The sequence below is a fragment of the Apis cerana genome, linkage group LG3 (genome assembly GCF_029169275.1).
Source record: "Apis cerana isolate GH-2021 linkage group LG3, AcerK_1.0, whole genome shotgun sequence".
NCBI classification, from domain to species: domain Eukaryota; kingdom Metazoa; phylum Arthropoda; class Insecta; order Hymenoptera; family Apidae; genus Apis; species Apis cerana.
The window spans coordinates 4,172,647-4,191,783 of NC_083854.1; the positions used below are offsets into that span (position 1 = coordinate 4,172,647).

The 19,137-nt window shown below is 44.3% G+C and overlaps 1 long non-coding RNA gene across 1 annotated transcript in view; it reads left to right on the plus strand.

Moving 5' to 3' along the window:
• The window catches only part of LOC133665861 (uncharacterized), a 60,153-nt gene extending 44,361 nt beyond the window's left edge, over positions 1–15,792 (plus strand). The window contains exons 2-4 of the long non-coding RNA XR_009829285.1: positions 3,159–3,285; positions 3,359–3,532; positions 15,516–15,792. This is a non-coding gene — a long non-coding RNA (uncharacterized LOC133665861). The remainder of the gene's footprint in view (positions 1–3,158; positions 3,286–3,358; positions 3,533–15,515) is intronic.
• The last annotated feature ends 3,345 nt before the right edge of the window (positions 15,793–19,137 follow it).

Consider the following 19,137-nt stretch of genomic DNA (forward strand, 5'->3'; position numbering starts at 1 on the left):
GCGGCGAGAAATGGAAGAAATTGGACGTCGCTCGCAATTTTGCCAAAATTATTGTATTCTTTCGAGGCGAATTAAAAACTCGAGTTACGCTCTGCCAAACATTTCGTTCGCGGGGATAATGAGGGAGGGAACGAGTTCGAGTCAGCCACGATAAACGCGAATTACGCCTAGCCTCGGGGATACAATCCAGGTCGTGAGTCGATTCTATGCTAGATTCGAGTTACGTCCACGTATGTGTGTGTGTATACACGTATATACTACTCCATCGAGTATCGTGTAATAAGTTTGTGCAAATTTTTATGGTTGCGGAGAGGTAGTAAATAAATCTGTGTCCGATGATGTGTAAAATACAAATATCCCAGCCGTGTTGAAGAGTTCGTTTTATCTTTTATATCGATTTAATTCCCCCTTAAGTGATTCAATATATACATATATATATATGCATAGAATTCAATCGAATAATTATTGTTATCGAGGGACCACCTCGAAAAATTGAAAAAAGAGAGAGAGAGAGACTTATCCTCCTGCTCGTTTTCGAAAGTGGCGAAATAATTTGTCGGAAAGAAAGGAAGAAAAAAACCGTCGTCCGAATGGGTTCACAGGCAGGCAAAAGACAATCGTAGGAGGCAGAGAAATAATATTACAGCGGGAACCGGCGATAAGGCCGGGGTTACGTGGAGGAGGGGGGGAGGGGGGCCGAGATAAAAGGACGTGGAACGAACAAAGCGCGATTACCATTTGTCATGCCGGTAAACGATGCGATGCCGGACGAGCCGTTATAAAGTATAAACGCTGCGCGCGGAGATTACGAAACTCTGTCGCGTTGATAATGCGTTTCGCGCGACACGCATGCGAGAGAAATGGGATACGGCCGTTCCCAGATACCTTCGCAACTTACAGCCACTTATTATCAGATCCTTACGTCCTCTCTCTCCCTCTCTCTCTCGAAAGATTAAAGTCCCTCCAACGATGATCGTTCCAAGGACGAAGGAGGAGGAATATCGTTGGAGTGGAAAATTTTAACATTTTCGAACGAATCTCTGGGAAAGAAATCCGTTTCTTTTTTTTTCGAATTGACTCGATCAAAGAAGAATCCTCTCTTCCTCTGGAAGAGAAGAAATCTCGAGTATTTATTCTCGTTATCGCGATATCTCCTTCTTTTCCTTCTTCTCGTACGCGCGATTATTGCGAAAATGCTGGTGCAAGCGACACCAATGGAGGGGATCGGGAAATCGCGTAAGTGACGAGAGTTTTCGTTTTCGTCGTGGCACCGCCGTTCGCGGTGATTCGTGGTACGAGCCGGGCCGTAAATCGGCGTGTAAGCAGATAAGAGAGCCGAGCGTTCGTAAATCGGTAGATGAAACGGAGTTACGAGCGCGACGACGAGTTTGGAGTGGACGTGTGGGTATAATGGTGGGGCACTTTTCCAAAAAGGACGAGACTCGGTGTCCTCGACAAAGGGCGTCGTAAATTTCGGATTCCTCCTCCTACTCCTTATCGCTCCTCCATCTCATCGATGGGGATTATAGGCAACACGTGGAGATAATTGTGAATAATCGTGTGCGCTGGAGAAGGAAGTAAAGTATCTTAAAGGAAAAGTATCGCGAAGAACTTAATAATATTGGATGATGTTTAAGCAATTTATTTATCGATTCGAGACGGATCGTGTCGCCGTTCGCAAAAGGACGAAAACGAATCGGGGGATAAATCAAATGTCGGGATAAAAATCGATGTAATTAAGGTGGAAGAAGGTATAAAAGCGTGCCGTGTAAATCGATCGTTTCGCGGTTGGGGCGAGGGACGTGGGACGTTGTTCTTGTTGGACGGGTTCCTTCCACGAGGGCCCCTCTAAAACGCTCTATCTTCGGGAGGAAGGGACACGATTAGTATAAGGCATTCTCGTTATCTTAACAGGGAGGGGGAGGAACGGGTTGTGGCACCAGGGCCTCGCCTTAATCTCTCCTAATCATGGCTCTATTTAGATCCAGGGGGGACTCCTTTAAGAGGATATCCGTGTTTGACTCGAACGCGCTCGCTTTACGACTCTTTAATCGTACGAAATTTGTTGCTGACCACTAAAAACGTCACCTTTCTCCCTCCCCGACACTTCCTCAAAGCCTCGCACTCGAGTAACCCATCCCCCTCCCCCGTAGGAAGGAAGAAGAGATCCTTCCCTCGGGCGAAACGTTTGTCGATAGGATGTATATAGGATCCCTCCTCGTTTAAGATTACGCTGTTTCGTGAATAAGTATCGATATCGCGGCGACAAAGGAGGGCCTTCGCTCGAAATCCTTCTCCAAGATCGGCTTTTCTTCCGTATTGTGTACACTCGATTAAATCGAGTTGGAGGAGGAAATATTCGGAAAATGGAAATATCATTAACTCTTTCTACTTTCGACGAGATAATATAATAGCGAGAGAGGTAAAAATGACTCTGCCTCCGAATGACCGAGCCTCCAAGCTTTTTAAGACGAGGTTTTCTCGGCCGCGCGATCGCCGCCATAAAACGAATGGCATCCGCGAGCACGGTTTCCGATGGCTGTTTCACCCTCGTTGGCTCGCGGCCTGATTGCCCCGTGATTCCGAGTCGTCGATCGGAATCCCAGCGTCGAGCGTGTGCATCCCCGGATCCATTGAACGACTGATTACGATCGTTTCGCAGTTATCGCAGCAATAAAAATCATCCGCTCCTCTTTGACTATCAATTCGAAATTGAAATTGCTACGCTCCCGCGGCCCACGGGATAACGTACTCGCGTCATTAACGTCAACTACCGATACTTCATGATCGTTACGAGCGTGGGCCAATTACTCACACCACTCTCCGCTCCGCGATTCGAAATCCAATCCTCGACAATCGTATCGTTCTCCTCCTCCCTCGCGGGAGGGAACCTCTGCAAGAACCTGCACTGAGAAGAATACGTTTTATCTCGCGCTTTATTATTGAATTTTACAACAGCGTAATTCGAAGAAGAACCGAACTAATTGCTCGACTAGTCGTTTAATCGATGTAAAATTGGTAAATTTTCTTGCTCCAATTGTGACCTGTCTTACGAGTCATAACTTATTCCATTAACTCTCCCCTCGCGGGACAGAGAGAGAGAGAAATTGAGTTATCGGCATTTTTAATCGTCCGATAATCCGTTTTGTCAATTTCAGGGCGAGGCAATTTCACGCGGCGCGAGATTCAAATCTTGTACCCTTCGAGTGATTGAAATTGAAGATGGCGCGATTCGAGGACGGAGTGGAGAGAGAGAGAGAGAGAGTGTGTGTCAAGCGCACACAGGTACGTACACTTCAATTTACCGTTATCTCCTCCCTGAAAAATTAATACCGGCGCGGTTGATCCTCGGGCGTAGATATCCGCTTGATCCACCACCACCCTTGACCACAGCCACTGATCGGCCTATCATTTTCGATCGTGAACAGGGGGGAAGGAAGCGTGCTCGCGATCGCAAAATCGTAATTGCGCGGCTGCGGCTGTGCCCATCGTCGAACGAACAATCGAGCGGAGGGAATGAAGATGGAACCGGGTAAGATGATTTTTCCTCTCGTGATTTAATTTTGCGACGCTTCTCTTCGGGTTGTGCGAAACAGTGGAAGCTGTTTTGGAACAAGCGCAACTCGATATACGAGTTTTATCAAGTATCGAAATATTTATTATCGTTGGATTTCGGCGATCGATATGTATGCAATTTTATACATGGTGTGTAATGCATTTTATTTATAGTCTCAAACGGTGTCGAATAATAAAGAATGTAGAGCGACGTAGAAGAAAGAAAGTTGGCAGCAGGTTACCCGTAGATTTTAAATTACGTAGAAGTATACCGTCGGTAACTGGCTGTTAACCTCGGAATTACGTAGAATTACGTAGAATTACGGTAATGGCAAGTAGCTACAAATTTTCGAAAACGATGCCAGTAATCCGAAGATTTCTAAATAACGTGGAGGCAAAACGTTTGTTACGTTTGCAACACTCGTCGACTTTTAACGATTATTAAAATATCTCTTTCCTTTCTTTCCAGCGAATTGTAACGAATTTTTCTAAACGAATTTTTATCGCAACTTTTATTTAATATTCCTCGCATTTTCTTCTGTAACTAGATAATAAACGTAATTCCAACGTAATCATCGATGATGCCAGCATTCGAAAGCAACGAGATACGAAATTCCCATCCGTTTGGAAAAAGCAAGATTCCGCAATTCCAATCGTGCGTGTAATCCCAATAGTTGGCAGCCACTTTGGAAATAGAATATTCCTTCTGGTATCGGTGTTTGAACGGAGCGACGACCCGTTGTAACCGTGGCGCAGATTCCAATATCCGTCGGCCAATCTCGGAGCAACCGGTCGTCGACGAGCATCGAATCGAATTAGTATTCGGATATCCGGTACAATCTCGGGCTAATGCATAGAAAGCGGGTTGGGTCGGGCGAGTAGCACGTTTTGTATTTGTACGGGTGTCCAGCTCAATATCGGCCGGTCACGCGAAATCGAAGCATCGGTAACTACGAATGCGCACCGAATGGCCACGCCACCTGCCCAGGTAATAACGACGATAAAACGCACGCCTGAAACGTTATTAATTTTAATGCCGGACGAACCGGCCTTCCAACCAACTCCTCCTCGCGTAAACTCGTCTTTCTTTTTTCCTTTCGTCGATCCTTTCTCTTTTCAAAGGTTGACACGCGTTCCCTTCTTCCTCCGTGTAACGATAATATTTTTATTTATATTTCGATAAAACAGAAGAAGCGAAGAAAAGGCGGATCGGATTCGAGGATTAATAATGGAGATAGATTTTGCTTTTCGTCTTTTTCTTTCCTTTTCTTTTCCCCCCCTGTGAGAAAAAGATAATTGCGGGGGCAGCCAAGGTTTCGAGACGATTCGTCACACGCGAGAGGTAAAATAATTTTGCGGCTCGACACCGATTTTACCAGCGATTATTATCTCACCACTTAGGTTCTCTCGTGACAAACTGTCAGCATGCAAAATTCTTTCGCGAGACGACGAAGAATCGTTGGAAAATGGCACGGGCGTAATGCTACACATCGTACACGTTTGGTAAACGTGTTTTACGTGACTTCTCGAACGAAAACCGCCCCCTACTTGGGGGATATACCGTGATAATGGGCGAGTCGTTTTCTGATTGTATCGCGGCCACGTGCCAGCTTTTGCGATCGAGCTTAGATCTGCCCGATTGCCTCTCCTCCGCCATTAGATATACACAAGTCGAATTACTCAGCCGCGACCTTCTTGGGGCCGAGATTGTTTTATTTCGAGATTTAATCGAGGGACGAAATCAAGGACTCTCGAGGGAATCGTGATTTATTCATTTAACCTCTCTCCTCCGCCACGGTTTCATCGATCGCTCGTTCGAACGATGATGATCGATCGCAAATTGCTGTGACCGCCATCCGCCACGTTCCTTCCGCGTTCTCTCGCGATAATTTTTCGGCTCGCGGCGGTGAGAAAAGGTTCGATCCAAGGTTGATCGAATCGTTGCACGACCGATGCGAAAACGCGGTGATGGTGAAACGTTTCCAACGCAATCATTTCATCCTCCTATGGTTAATTCGTTTTTTTCTTCCGAGTAGTCCCTCCATAGTTATCGCTTTTCTAGCGATGGGATCAAGTTGAACGCATACGCGAACACGAAAACGAGTAACGAAAGATTCGAGTCGAGCGAAAGATTGGTTTTAATATGTATCCTCTTGACATAAGAGGATCTCGAACTACTTTTTCTCAATTTTATCAGAAGAAACGCGTCGTGCTCTACGTCTACTCTTTTTCTCGAGATATTAAATTCATCCGCGACTCGACGCCTTCGCTATTATCCTCGCGGAATTCCATTCCTCGCTTAATAGACAACACCTCTCCTCCATCGACGAATTGTTCGATCGACGTAGCAGCAATTTGCTATTTTTATCTCTTTTTTTCTTTTTTCTCAAAACAAGAAAAAGAAAACCCACACAAGAGTATTGCTCAAGAAACAAGATAATGGGTCTGTAAAGTCCTCGGATTCGATCGAGGGGAGGAAGGGGAGGCGTGTCAATTACCGTCGTCGTCTCTCGCAACGGTTGAATATAAAAGAGCGGAAAGCTCGAATCGGAAGAGAGGAGGAGAGCTTTGAATCCGTAATGGGGGTTACCGATGAAGAGGCCTCGAACGCCATTAAAACGCGCGAACAATCAACTCGTTTCTGCCGCCTTTGAGGGAAACGGAGCTGTTGACATCGGCTCGCTTTGAGCCGAGAACTTCGTCGTATGAATTTTAATCCGTCCGCCCGACAAATCGCGGAAAACTAATTTCGTCCCCGCGAACTCGAGATATATATATATATATCTACGTTCAATTTCACCCAAAGTTTTCCACGGCCTCTAAAGATTTCGGCGTTGTCTCGGGATCGATCCAGAACCGCTTTTAAGCAGCGCAACAACGCTGGCTTTCGAGGAGTTCAAGTTTTTCAAGATCAACATTTCAAGGAATCCTCGTCCAGATTTCAGACGGGCAAAATCGATTGTTGCGAACGGTTGGGAGGAGGAAAATACAAGGAAACGTATCGATTCGATCTTGGAGACTCGAAAGTGGCGCTAAAACCCGTCGAGGAGAGTCGAAAAAGTTTGGCGTGACACCGAAACAAATCGTCTTCATCAGCGATCGGCTGATGGTTGCCAAACAATAACGGAACCGTTGAAAAAAATCGTTGGTCGAAAGATGGCGGTAGCGTGATCTCGCGATCCGAATCGGCGCAGATACAGTCCGCAGAAAAACTAACAAGAGGCTGTCATAACCGGCTTTCATCGACATCCCCCTGGCCACGAGAGATGGCGATCCCTTTCGTGATCCCGAGCGTGAAATTTTGAAATTTCGCCGAGCGTGAAACTGTTTCGCCCCGAACAATCGTCGAGGAGATGGGCGAAATCGCGTGACGCGAGCATCCTCACCTCGGGACCGACCGATCGCCGGCTTGTCAACCCACACGTTCGTTTCTTTTCTTTGCGATCGACCTATATCTTTGCGCATACCTCACCGATTCTTTTCTCCAATTATCTTCCTATTCCTCATTATGCATCCTGGATAGCTGTTCACGCGAGGAACGATGGTGGTTGAGAAAAGGATAAAGAAGAAGATCTCTCGAAAGGTTCCGGTCGAAAGAGGGTCGCGTTAATCTCGACGCAAAATCGTGAAACCGCGAATTCGTGCGGGGAAGCACGCGCTTTCGCCCCGGTTCCGCTTCTCCATATGTTGCGAAAACGCATTATGCGCATTATGCGCTGCACGCGTGTGCAGCAGCAGGCGCGTTTCGTGATCTCGGTGGTCGGCCAGCTGCCGACCGATGGTTGCTTCGTCTTCTTCTTCTTCTTCTTCTTCTTCTCCGCTCCGGGCGTCGTCGGTGATTTCCTCTCGGACGATTCAAAAAGGAGGGAGAGAAGAAGAGAGGAAGACCACCGGACATCCGAGACACATGACGGAGGAAGGAACCGCAACGCGCGATTATATTCCCCCGCAACTGTTTTCTCGTGGATCACGCGATATAACACTGGTGGTGCCCTGCACGCGCTTTTGAACAAGTCGGGGCCCAGAAGACGGCCGTTCGAGAACCGTTTCGAGAATATTTCCCCCTTTTAATCTCTCTCTCTCTCTTTCTGTGCAAAGATGAAGTAGAGGATTGGAAGTAACGTTCGAAGACTAGATTCATCGATACGACCGTCTGAATGAAACGAATATTCGAATACGACGAATTTCCTTCTTCAACATCTACCCTCTTTACACCCTTCGCTCGTTAATTGATTCTTCTGGAAAGAAGGGGGGGGAAAAAAATGATGCAATTATCCCGCGTGAAAGGATGATTGGAATTGAAATTTCGCCAAAGGGTGGAGCGTTCCGTGGAAATTTTCGAGGAAATTTTCCAGCGTTCCCAGGTGGGAAGGCAACGTTGAATTTCATAGGTTGACTCGTCGATGATCCTTTTGAAGGGGAATCCCCGTGTCGTCCGGCAACACGCCGCCACGACCAAACTCCACCCTGCGCCCTCGTCTTCGGCAAACCGAGAGAGAATAAAATATACATGAATCTCTTTTTCCCAAATATTCAAATTCTCCATTCCTCAGATCGAATAACCGCGGAGAGAGAGAGAGAGAGAGCGGTATCGGGTCGCCGTGTTGGCCCCGAGGTGGTCTCAGGCCATGAATATCATGACTGACCAAACTCGGTTCCCATACTAGTCACGTTCTGACGATTCCCGTAAGGTGTGGTCCGCAGAGTCGGTTTCCGGAAATCAGGCTATCGGGTTTCGCGCCCGCTACGTAGCCTGGTTTCCGTTTGGAAACCGCGCGGTGTGATACATTTCAAACGAGCCTCGGTTATTAATTCCCGTGTGTCGATCATCTTGCGAGAGAGAGAGAGAGAGAAGGAATTATTGGAGGAGGAAATAGCAAGGTTTGGAAAAGAGAAAAACTTTGGAAGAGATTTTACACGAGTTTGGAAAATTTCTGTTCTATTTAACATATATATGTATATATATAGAAGAGAGAGATTTATTATTAGGATAAAGAGAAAGGAGTTGGTTTTACTGGATAGACGGGCCCTCGTTGCAGCGCAACGTTGATGGATTCCAGTGACAATGGAGAAGGCCCTTCGGATCGGGCTCGTAAATCGAGGCTCGTCAATAGAGACGGGGGTTGGCTGCCCCCTCCTTTTTTTTTTTTTTTCAAAGAGGACGGGCGCGATCGAAATGCACCTCGTTTGCCTTGTGCTCGTCGCTTCCGGCGTAACGAACGGGATCGTCGTTTCGTCGAGCCTCGACTGACGTTGATCGTCGCGCGCAAAGTTATTTTCGTCAACATTCCCTCCGTCGCCGATAACGAGAAAAATACACATCTCTTCGCTGGGAATTTATAATTTCTTTTTCCTTCCTCTTCTTCTCTCCCTTTCCCTCGAAAATCGTAAATAAATAATTTCTCTGTGCTCCGTATTGCGTATCGACCTGCTCGAAACTGGTATGATTGATTCTCCTTCGCGGCATTTGCAGATAACGAAACGTGTGCAAAACGGTGATCGGGTGGACGGAAGTTCATTATCTCCGCTCCAATTTTCGTCTGGGCGACAGAGGAACGATTAGTCAAGTCGAGTTGAGCGCGTTTACGCGTGGAAATTTCCGATGGAAAAAGAATCGCGGGAGGAAGGAATGGAAGAAATTGGTCCGTTATTTCCTTTTTCGAATCAATCACCGCTTAAATCGAAACGTCGAGTAAGTAAAGGTTTTAAATGAATTTGTTCTTCTACTTTATTCCTATACGAGATCGTTCGCGTAAATACATATTTCGAATTGAAATTCTTCCTCCCGAAGAGGAGTTGCAAATCGAAGGTTGCAGCATCGTTCTCTTTCGAACGAGGGAAAAAAGACGAGGAGGAAGAAAACGCGTATATGCGAACGAATGATTCTTTCTCCTCCTTCTCCTCTTCTTCTTCTTCTTCCCTTTTCGAAACACTGTAATTCATCCGCGATAGTTCTAACGCTGGACGATCTTTTATAATACCAGTGTAAAACCTGCAATAATAGGGCTTGCAGTGCCGCGAGATTTTCGTTGGTTTACCGTTTTCTGCCAACCGATCATTTACTCGATTATCGACGATGCACCCTGCACATCCTTCGACTTTCACATTCCTTTGGAGAACGATGCAGATCCTCGACATCCATACTCGAAAGCGAGAAACAGACGTTCAACCATCCTCTTGGAATCTCTTCTTCGAATCCCGAGGAGAAATTCTCTTAACCTCTTGACCTCTCCTCAAGAAAAAAAGAAAAAGAAAAAATTTCTCAGAATCGAAGAGACCGCCGTCCGGCTGCACAAACTGCTAAACAATCCGCACAATTTCGCAAGTCGAGGGGAGCAAGGTTCTTCTCGCGAGAGAGGCGCGTAATTGCGAATCGGCGGTACTTTGGGGGAGGGGGGGGTTGCCGATGGCAACGTGACCGCGATCAGCCGCGCTGTTCGACCGCGTATCCAATATTCGACAGGGAACCCGGTGAGGTGTTGCGGTAATACACGATCGGCGGAGGAATGCCATTTGCCGGTGCTTGATTTATGCATTACAGAATATATATAGCGGAGACACCGTTGCCGCGCCGCGGCCCGTCGCCCCGTGGGGGATTCGTCGAGGGCGTGGATCGGGCCAACGTGAGTATTATTCAAAGTGTTGCTCATTTGGACACGTGGACAGGCGGGGGGGAGGGAGTAAATCGGGCTTTGACCGTAGCCAACGACACGTGACGACACGTGCCACAGCGTTGCACATTTCGTGGTCCGCGCGTTCCAACGATCCTCCGTTCCGCGATTCCTCTATGACGGGGTAAATCGCGGGAAACGGGATTTTTTGAAACGATTTTATCGCGATCTTGTGTCTTGTTCTTGGGTTCGGGAGATCGGGGAATTCTTTTTGTGTGAATTTTGTATTATATAAAGTATAAGGAGAAAAAGTAAGAGGTAGTTGAAAAAATTATTTTGTTAGTTGGAGAACAACCTTGGAATATAATTGTTGATATTTCTTTCTTCCTCTTCTTTTCCATTTAATCTGAATCTTATCTTAACTTTAATCCATATCTCGATTGCACAATTCACAGGTATATTTATAATTATATTTATATATTGTATATACAGTATAACAGGTGTATAATATTAAATCCGTGATCTCATCGCTAGTTTTTATATAAGTATGTAAACGATAAAATTGACTTCTTCCCGGACTCCGTTACTAAATGTAAAAATTCCTCTAAATTACAAACTTGGATCAATGTATCCAACTTACACACACGCACACACACATATATATATATATATACATTATTTTCTATAAAATTTCCACTGTATAATAATATCGGATATACTGCGATTTCCGTCAAATAAACGAATAAATAATAGTGGGAAACGAGGAGAAATCCAAAATGGATAACGCCACCAACTAATTGGATGTATATATTCCGCGGATCGCGTTTTTTGCGGGAATTTCTTCAAAGGCGATCGCGTTTGACGTTAATGGAACTGAACTCGATCTGTATACGAATCGGTGCGGAATAGGAAACGATCGAGTTTAAGATGGAACGCGGAAGAGACGCTTGACGGTTTCTTGCAATCCGATTCTTCCTCTTATACTCTTTCGAGAATCACGTCAATTTACGTAAAGAAAAAATGAAGGAATAAATGGATAAAGTAACGATATAACGCGATAATAATGAGAATCGGAACAAAATTTTTGTCGATCCAATTGATACGTTCTACCACTTAGTGCGAATTTGACGTGGTCACGTTCTCTGGCCTTCCAACGCCATTCTCCGTCACGTTCTAGATCGTTTCCAAACCGTTTCCAAGCTTTCAACGAGGCCTCTCATCGACAAAAGGCGCACTCGAGTTGCGCCACCAAATCGCTCGCTACCAGTTGCATGTTCGAGGACCGTCGAGCAAAGCACTCGAGCTTTCGTGAAATAAAAATCTTTCTTCGACAGTGTATTTAACAGGGTCGAGTGCAGGGTCGAGTCTGATGGGTGGCCACGTAACGGGTGACCCGCAAGTGTGGAGGAACACGAAGAGAGAAGAAGGGAGGAAATGCAAATGTACTTTGATTCCTCGAAATGGCACGAAAGGAAAGTATGAAATCGATCGGTAGAAGGGATCTGTATTTATCGCATTGTTAAATCTTCTCGAACGACAACTTATTGTGAGGAAAAAGAAAACGCTACCGGAATAATACATACACACAAAATTCGAAAAATCAGCTACGAGGCCACGCGATTCCTCCTCTCCACTCGAAGAGCTGGAGAGCAGGAATTGGCAGGGACACCCCGTACACACGCGCGAGGAACGCACGATTCTTCATTCTCCACGTTGGCCATTTATGGGTGGCGTGCCACTTGACGGGACGCACGGCGTCACGGGGTAATCAAAGTGCCATTATCCATGGGAAATTGTAACCCCCAATCTCTCCAACCCCTCCAACTCCTTTGCCACGTCGTATTCAGTACGCGAGACTTTTCTCTTTCTATCTCGAGACCGTAACCGACCACGACCCCTCCTCAACCCTCGAAATCCTACGTCGCACCTATATACACGCACATATACGTGTATGTATATATACACACCTTCGATACGCAACGTGGTACACGTATCGAAGGGGTGGTCGTTACGCAAACCTCTGCCTAACCCTCTTGTAACGCGCGTTACACGGTCTGGCCGAGCGAGGGTCGACGAGTGTCAAAGCGGAGTCAACCGGTGAAAAATGGCCCCGACTTGTCACGAAGGATTCGTAAGTAATCGTAATTCTTATCGGCTTAGGGGAACTGCTTCGACCTTGGTGCGTAATTGTAATTGTTCTCGTGACGCATCGTGACTCGTTAATACTCGTTAATACGTACGATTGCAAAAACGAGGTAAAACATCGGTTATTAAGTAGATTTTTGCCGCGCTCGATAAGATTCCTTCGTATTCGTAAAGGCAATTTCTTATAGCGATATATATATATATAGTTTAGATTCCACGTAACGTGAATAGATGTGGTTAGCCACGTAATCGGAGCTCGTTAAAAAAAAAAAAAAGATTGTAACGATCTTTCGGGTAAAAACGTCGAACGAGATCGAGGAAAAACTTACTTTTATCATTTCCGTACGTGTCTCCTTGCTCCTCGGCCGCGATGGAAAAGTCCGTGGAAAATGAGTTTTTGGATAATCGATAGATCGGCTCCCCTTGATATTTAACCCCGTAATTAGCGGGATGTCACCCGCCGCTATTCCCAGGCGAGGCCGCGTCTCGTCGCGCCGAATCCTCGTGTTTCACGGGTGACGGAAGCGCGGCACCGACATGGTTTCCCTCCCCCCCGCCGCCAGTGGCGCGAGTAAAAGTATTCGAGAGGGTGGAGGAGGTGGTTATGATGAGAGAGAGAGAGAGTGGCGAACCGGTTCGCAGCCTCCGCTGCAACCCCTCCGCTGGGGGTTTCCGCGGTAGCGTGATTTTCTGATTAGCAGCGGGTCGACTGGTTGCGGTTAACCGTTGTTAGGTTACCGGTCAATTGGTATGCATGGGCTGGGACTCGTGCCCACGGTACAGCCCCTGAACCCGGCTAACCTCCTCTCCCTCCTACGCCACCGACTAACGGCCGCGCACCGTGCTGTGTCTACTTCGCCACCTTCCTCGATCGTTGGACCTAGATCGTTTCCACGTTGCGGTTTCCACGCCACTTTTTTTCCCTCGCTCTCTGTCTCTCTCCACCGGCCTAAAATTTTCTCCACCGAATTTCGGTGCTCGGCTGGGGAGGGGGAGGAATAGAGGAATATTCCGTAGGGAGGCTGGTGTAATTTTATATATAGTTTAATATTAAAGTATAGCGTGGACGATGATATATGAAAGAAAAATGTGAGTTTGGGAAAAGGTGTTGGGAAAAATGGAGAAGAGAGATATTTTAATATTATTTTCTGTCATGATTCTAACTCGTGGTTTCCAGTCGTTTCGGCCTCCCTTCCAATCTCGTGGATAACGCAATAACGTGTCCAGTGTTTCGGGCAAGTCGGGCCCTCGAAATTTTCTTGGCGAACGCACCCTTTCTTCGCGTGGACTGCAAAGTGAACGCCGGTCCCACGACCGACGAGGAATCGACACTCGCATCGGTTACGTTTCGAGGGTGCGATCTCCCCTCGAGTTTTTCGAGAGGCGTGCAATGGTCGAGAGCCTCCTTGACAAGGTATTACGTCCGTGGGTAATAGATTTACGACGCGGAGAAAGGTCATTCGATACTATTGCGTGATGTATTGCTGGAAGGTTCTTCAACCTTCGATGAATGGTGACGTAACTTTTGCCTTGGTTATCGTCTTGATCTCGTCGATTTATTTTGAAACGAAAAAAAAGTTAAGAAGATATTCGAAGATATTATACATACGCTCATACGCTTTTATTGTTGAGAACGTAATCGATAGATACGAATAATCTTGAAACAAACGGCTTAAACTCTGAAGAAGAAGAAAAATCTGACAGATCATGGACGATAATTGTTTAATTGTAAGGAAGGACGAGGAAGCAAAGATCAAACGTTTCCAAGTTTCTCTCCCTTCTTTATCCCCGATCCAACCCCGGGAGGAAAGCAGCAACGACTTTTAAAACGCAATTTAAAACGCCGTTGCTGCCGCTTTTGTGAAAATAATCAAGCACTCTCCGTGCTCCGGTGTCCCTGGTGATTCGATCGGTTCCTCGGATCGTGGAACTTTTTAAACCGGCGTCCGGTTTACAGGGGGAGGAGAGAGAGAGAGAGAGAGAGCCGTGGAAAGGGATTTTCCAAGGCAAGGAAAAGCGGCGCGATCGGGCGGGAGTTTAAATTAGATTTCGTACTTCCGAGACGCTACAAGAACCTTAAAAGAGGAGGTAAGCGTGGACAAACGTCCTCCATTTTATCAGAGCTACCAGAGAGTTTCTTTCTTACTTTCTCCGCTCTGTTCCTTTCCAACTCGAACACTGTTTCACTCTGCGAAGAAAGATCTTTTAAGGGTATCTTTTAAATTTTTCCTTTTTTCTTTTTTTTTCGCGACTCTGTTCACTCTGCAATTATTGGTACACAAGATATACTTCACAAAATAATTTTTCGTTTTTGTTTCAATCAAACAAGAAGATTTTAATTTTACAATCAAACGTAAAGTTGAAATTTGAATTATGAATTAAGATTTCTTTTCTTATGCGCTTATGATGCAACGTGAATAAATTATCTTAGTCTTGTAGATGTTTTTAAATCCTAAAAAACTTTTTTTATTTATTTATCCAAACATCCCTTACGTACTAATCTCTTCCTATAATAAAATATTATATATTATTATAAATTTTATTATATATTATATATTGTATATAATAAAATATATATATATATAGATCTCACTATTTCACTAAGAGGGATTCTATAACGTTTACTCGTTATCGAACTTTTTCTTGTCGTTCCCGATAGAAATTCGAACGAGAGGGAGGGATAAAAGAAGCGCGTTCTCGTATATATAGGGAGAGGGGGGGGGAAAAAAAATGAGGGAAGCACAGAACAGGCGTACGCAGAGAAAAGTTTTCGCCAAACCGGATACAAGGAAGTTCTACCGTATTCGCGCATCCGGTGCTATAAATCTCGGTCTCTTCCCGCCTTCTCGTGCCCGCTGGCCAAGTCACCGAGCCCTCACTCTGTCCGACGAATAAATTTGCGATCAAACCTTTTTCCAGTTCACCGTCTTTCTCGATCAATCGGTCGCCTCTATCGATTTTCGAGGAATCGTTCGTGATCGACAGCCGTACAGACAGAACCACTTGATCCGTCGAATCTGTCGATATTTTCTACTTTACCGATCGATCTATATCGTGGAAATATATATTGAATTTCTTAAAGATCAAGACAAGTTGAAATTAAAGTATATCACGCTTGGATCATTGTGTTTGCGTTAGGATTGTAATTGAAAAGTATAAATTTTAAAGGGCGATCATGATAATGATAAATTGCCAATGTTTCAGGTTCCGGTAGATACAACAGATGTGGATCATTGGATTTCTGCAATACCAACCGATCACTTCCTTTTGAATCAGTGGTTCTCACTCCATGAAGAGAGAAGAAGATTGCTACTATTTATTTTAATATAATTGCGTTATCAATTATATTTCATAAGGATAATTAGAATAATTGCTGCAGGACAAATTATAACAATTATTTTTAATTTTCCTTGCTTTGTATGATAAAAAGAAGAGATATTTTTAAATATCAAAAAAAAAAAAAAGGATTGCAACAATGATAGATGATCTTGTTAACAATCATATATATTATTCCTGCGATTGTTTTCTACTCGATTATCGTCAAAATTATTATAAAAAGAAATTATAATCCTATCCTAAAATTTTTTCTTCGAGCGGATTTTCTGCTTAGACAACGGACACGAGATGAGTATTTATGAGTTATTGATGACACGGACGCTTTCAGTATCTTAGAGGATCGTATAATAACGTAATTAACGACGCGTTGACAAATTGAATCGGCGGCGAATGTATTCTTTTCATCGTGGCTGTACCCCGGTGCTCTCGCCATAAATATTTCATGGCGGTCGGGCGTCCCCGTGTCCGTGGAAAATCGTAGAACGTTCAATGATCGTCCCCCAGCCGCGCTACACACCCTCGAAAAATCTTCACGAGGAAACCATGAAGAACCGATAATCTTTCATCGATCAGCATCAGAGAGAGAGAGGATAAAAGGAAGCGTTTCTCGAAAATGGAAATCTTCTTTAGGGGGGAAAAAATGAATTACGTATAACAGGCATGAAAGATTTGTCTCTAAATATACGAATATAGATTCCAGGCCTGTCGTGAAACCGAGTCGCAGCGACAACTTTTTTTCCTTCAATTGATTTAATTTGATCCATTAACGAGTAAAGAAATTGTTTTAGGCTTGCAAAGAGAGAGAGAGATCATAATTAAGAGATATGACGTTTTTAAAATTCCGTCTAAATGTCTATCATGTTGTTTCAATACATTGCTGGAAAATAGAAATATCATACAATACAGTCTCAATTTATTTAACTATTATAGAAAAAAAATGTTTCTCCAAAAAGATTGAGAAACACTGCCTTGGAATGAAATTAAATCAAATTTTATAACGTTGAAAATTTTGTCAATTCTATCATAAATTGTCATATTTTATTTTCTACAACAATCTAACGGTACGTAGATATTTTTCAACTCCCCCACTCCGGATAAAAGCGGGAGATTCTCATTTGGATGCTTGTCAAATTTCAAAATAACACCGAATCTCGATCTCGAAGAACGGGGTTTAGATAAGCGCCCCCTACAGGAAGCCATTAACCGGAGAGAACGGCGTGAAAAGCAAGGAGAATATTAGAGCGATCCGGCGATTGGCTCCGATGCAATTTCGCACGGTACAGTGGCGGCACGTTGGGCGAAGGTGTTAAATTCACTGGATGTACGTCGGACGAGCCATTCTGGGGTAGCCGACAAATCCGATCGTATTTTCATCGACGCCAAATTGGCAATATCCTCGCCGGTGACGATTCCTGAATTATGCATCAGCCACGGGGACAGTCGCTTCGCTTCGCTTCGAAGTTTATCCATCCCGCTCGTTTCCATCCGCAGCCTCGACCCGTTCGACTCACTTCCACAAGGGGTAGAATTTTCTGCCCTCGCAGCTTCCACCCTCGCGACCACCCCCGACCCGAAACACCCTCCGCCGCCTTCTCCGCCGCCTCTGCCATCCACCCACTCCTCCTCCTCCTCCTCCTCTTGCACCGCTTCCTCTTGCACCGCTTTTCACCCCACTGTTCTCGATCTCGCTCCCTCTCCCTTCCTTCGGGCCCTTTCTCCAATGGAAACGTCACTTATTGGTCGAACGAAAGGGAGGAAAAAGAGAGGACACCCTCGAATCCGACCAATCACGGTGAACGTCCGTGATAATGCTCGCGATATTTGCCCGTGGTACAGCCATCGGCAAAAGTGTCGTCTTGTTTTCCAAGAGATCGAGCGAACGATCGAGAGGATTCATTGGATGAAATTTTGATCATTGTTTCGTTGATCACTTTTAACGTTATTTACACGATGACAATTTTAGAAGGGAAATTGATTGATAGACGGTAGAACGATCATTAAATTGCGAATTACTGAATTCATGTGAATGGAATCATCATGAATAGAATCAAAAATGGAATGTTTTCAAATGAATTAAATTACACGTACCGCTTACAAGATTTTTATCATATTTTCTATCGTATATGTTATTTCTAGATATAATCTGGATATAATAAAAAGTTATAACCATACAAAGTTTGTAAAGTTATAATTATAATAAACGATATGATAAATAAACTAAATATAAATAAAATGAAATAAATTCAAAATATCGAAAAAGTTAATTACAAAATATATAATTATTGCACATTGCACAATCATGATTGCAACTACATTCTTTCATCGTGCATAAGAAATTTTTGTTTTATTGATCAATCAATTAAAAAAAATCAATTAAAAAAAAAAAAACTAATAGAAAAACTAACGAAAAAATGGATCGTTAATTATTCGTTTTCGCGAACGAGCAAAAAGTATGTAATGGCGCGTCTCGAACGTACAAGAAAGAGGTACCCGTGGATGATAATCGAATCGAGCGTTTGGAAACAGCCCTTAAGCCTTTACGATAGGGAGACAAACAATGGAAGGTAAAAGTAAAGCGTCGTTCTTGGAATGGAGGGGCTGCACACCCCAATAATAAAATGATAAGAACCCCGATGTATCCTTTTCCCTTTCTCTACATCCCTCTTTCACCCCACTATCTATCGCTTCCTCTGTCCGGACCCGGCTCGTATATAAATGTCGATATTATTGTAACGAACCGCTTTTGATGGCAATTTCTCCTTCCGCGCTGTCTATTGCTCAGACGAGCCCACGCGATCGGACACTCGCAAATTCGTTGAATCGACCGAGGAATTTATGGTTTCCGCGTCGTGTGCGTGACAGAAAGAACCACCAAAGCGACGCGTCGAGATATCTCGATTCGATGTTTCGTCACTCATTTGCCGGTGAAATCTATATCTTTTCGCTTGTCTTTTTTTTTGTTACGTTATAATTGAAAAATTTAAATTGTGTAAAAACTTACCAATCGAAATTGAGTTGCTTATCGAATCCCATTTGTTATTACACCTGGTATTCTACTTCTTCGTAATAATAATCAGTCTCACTTCGTTTGAATAAAAATATAATTTTTTTTAAAAATTTAATTACCGATACAAGCGAGAATTTTAACTACAACTGGATTTATTGACGTATGATATATATGTTTGTACAATTTGTCTTTGGTCTCGTTAGCGGAACTTTCACCTTGCGATTAGAGTACGTGGAAATTTTGATCGAATCACATAAGATAATTATTCAAAAATTCTGTTGCTGCGTTTTCCCGAGCCTATCCCTTTTCTTTTCCTCTTCGTATCCCCCTTCCTCTTCGTTCTCCGCAAAAATCAATCCCTTAACTCACAAGGTCTATACGAATTTAGACTTGGACTTCTTTAAAAAAATCTAATCGAATGTATATCGAGTGTCGCGTGACCCAACAAAGCTCGTTTCGTTGTCGTTCGAATCGGAAAAGGAT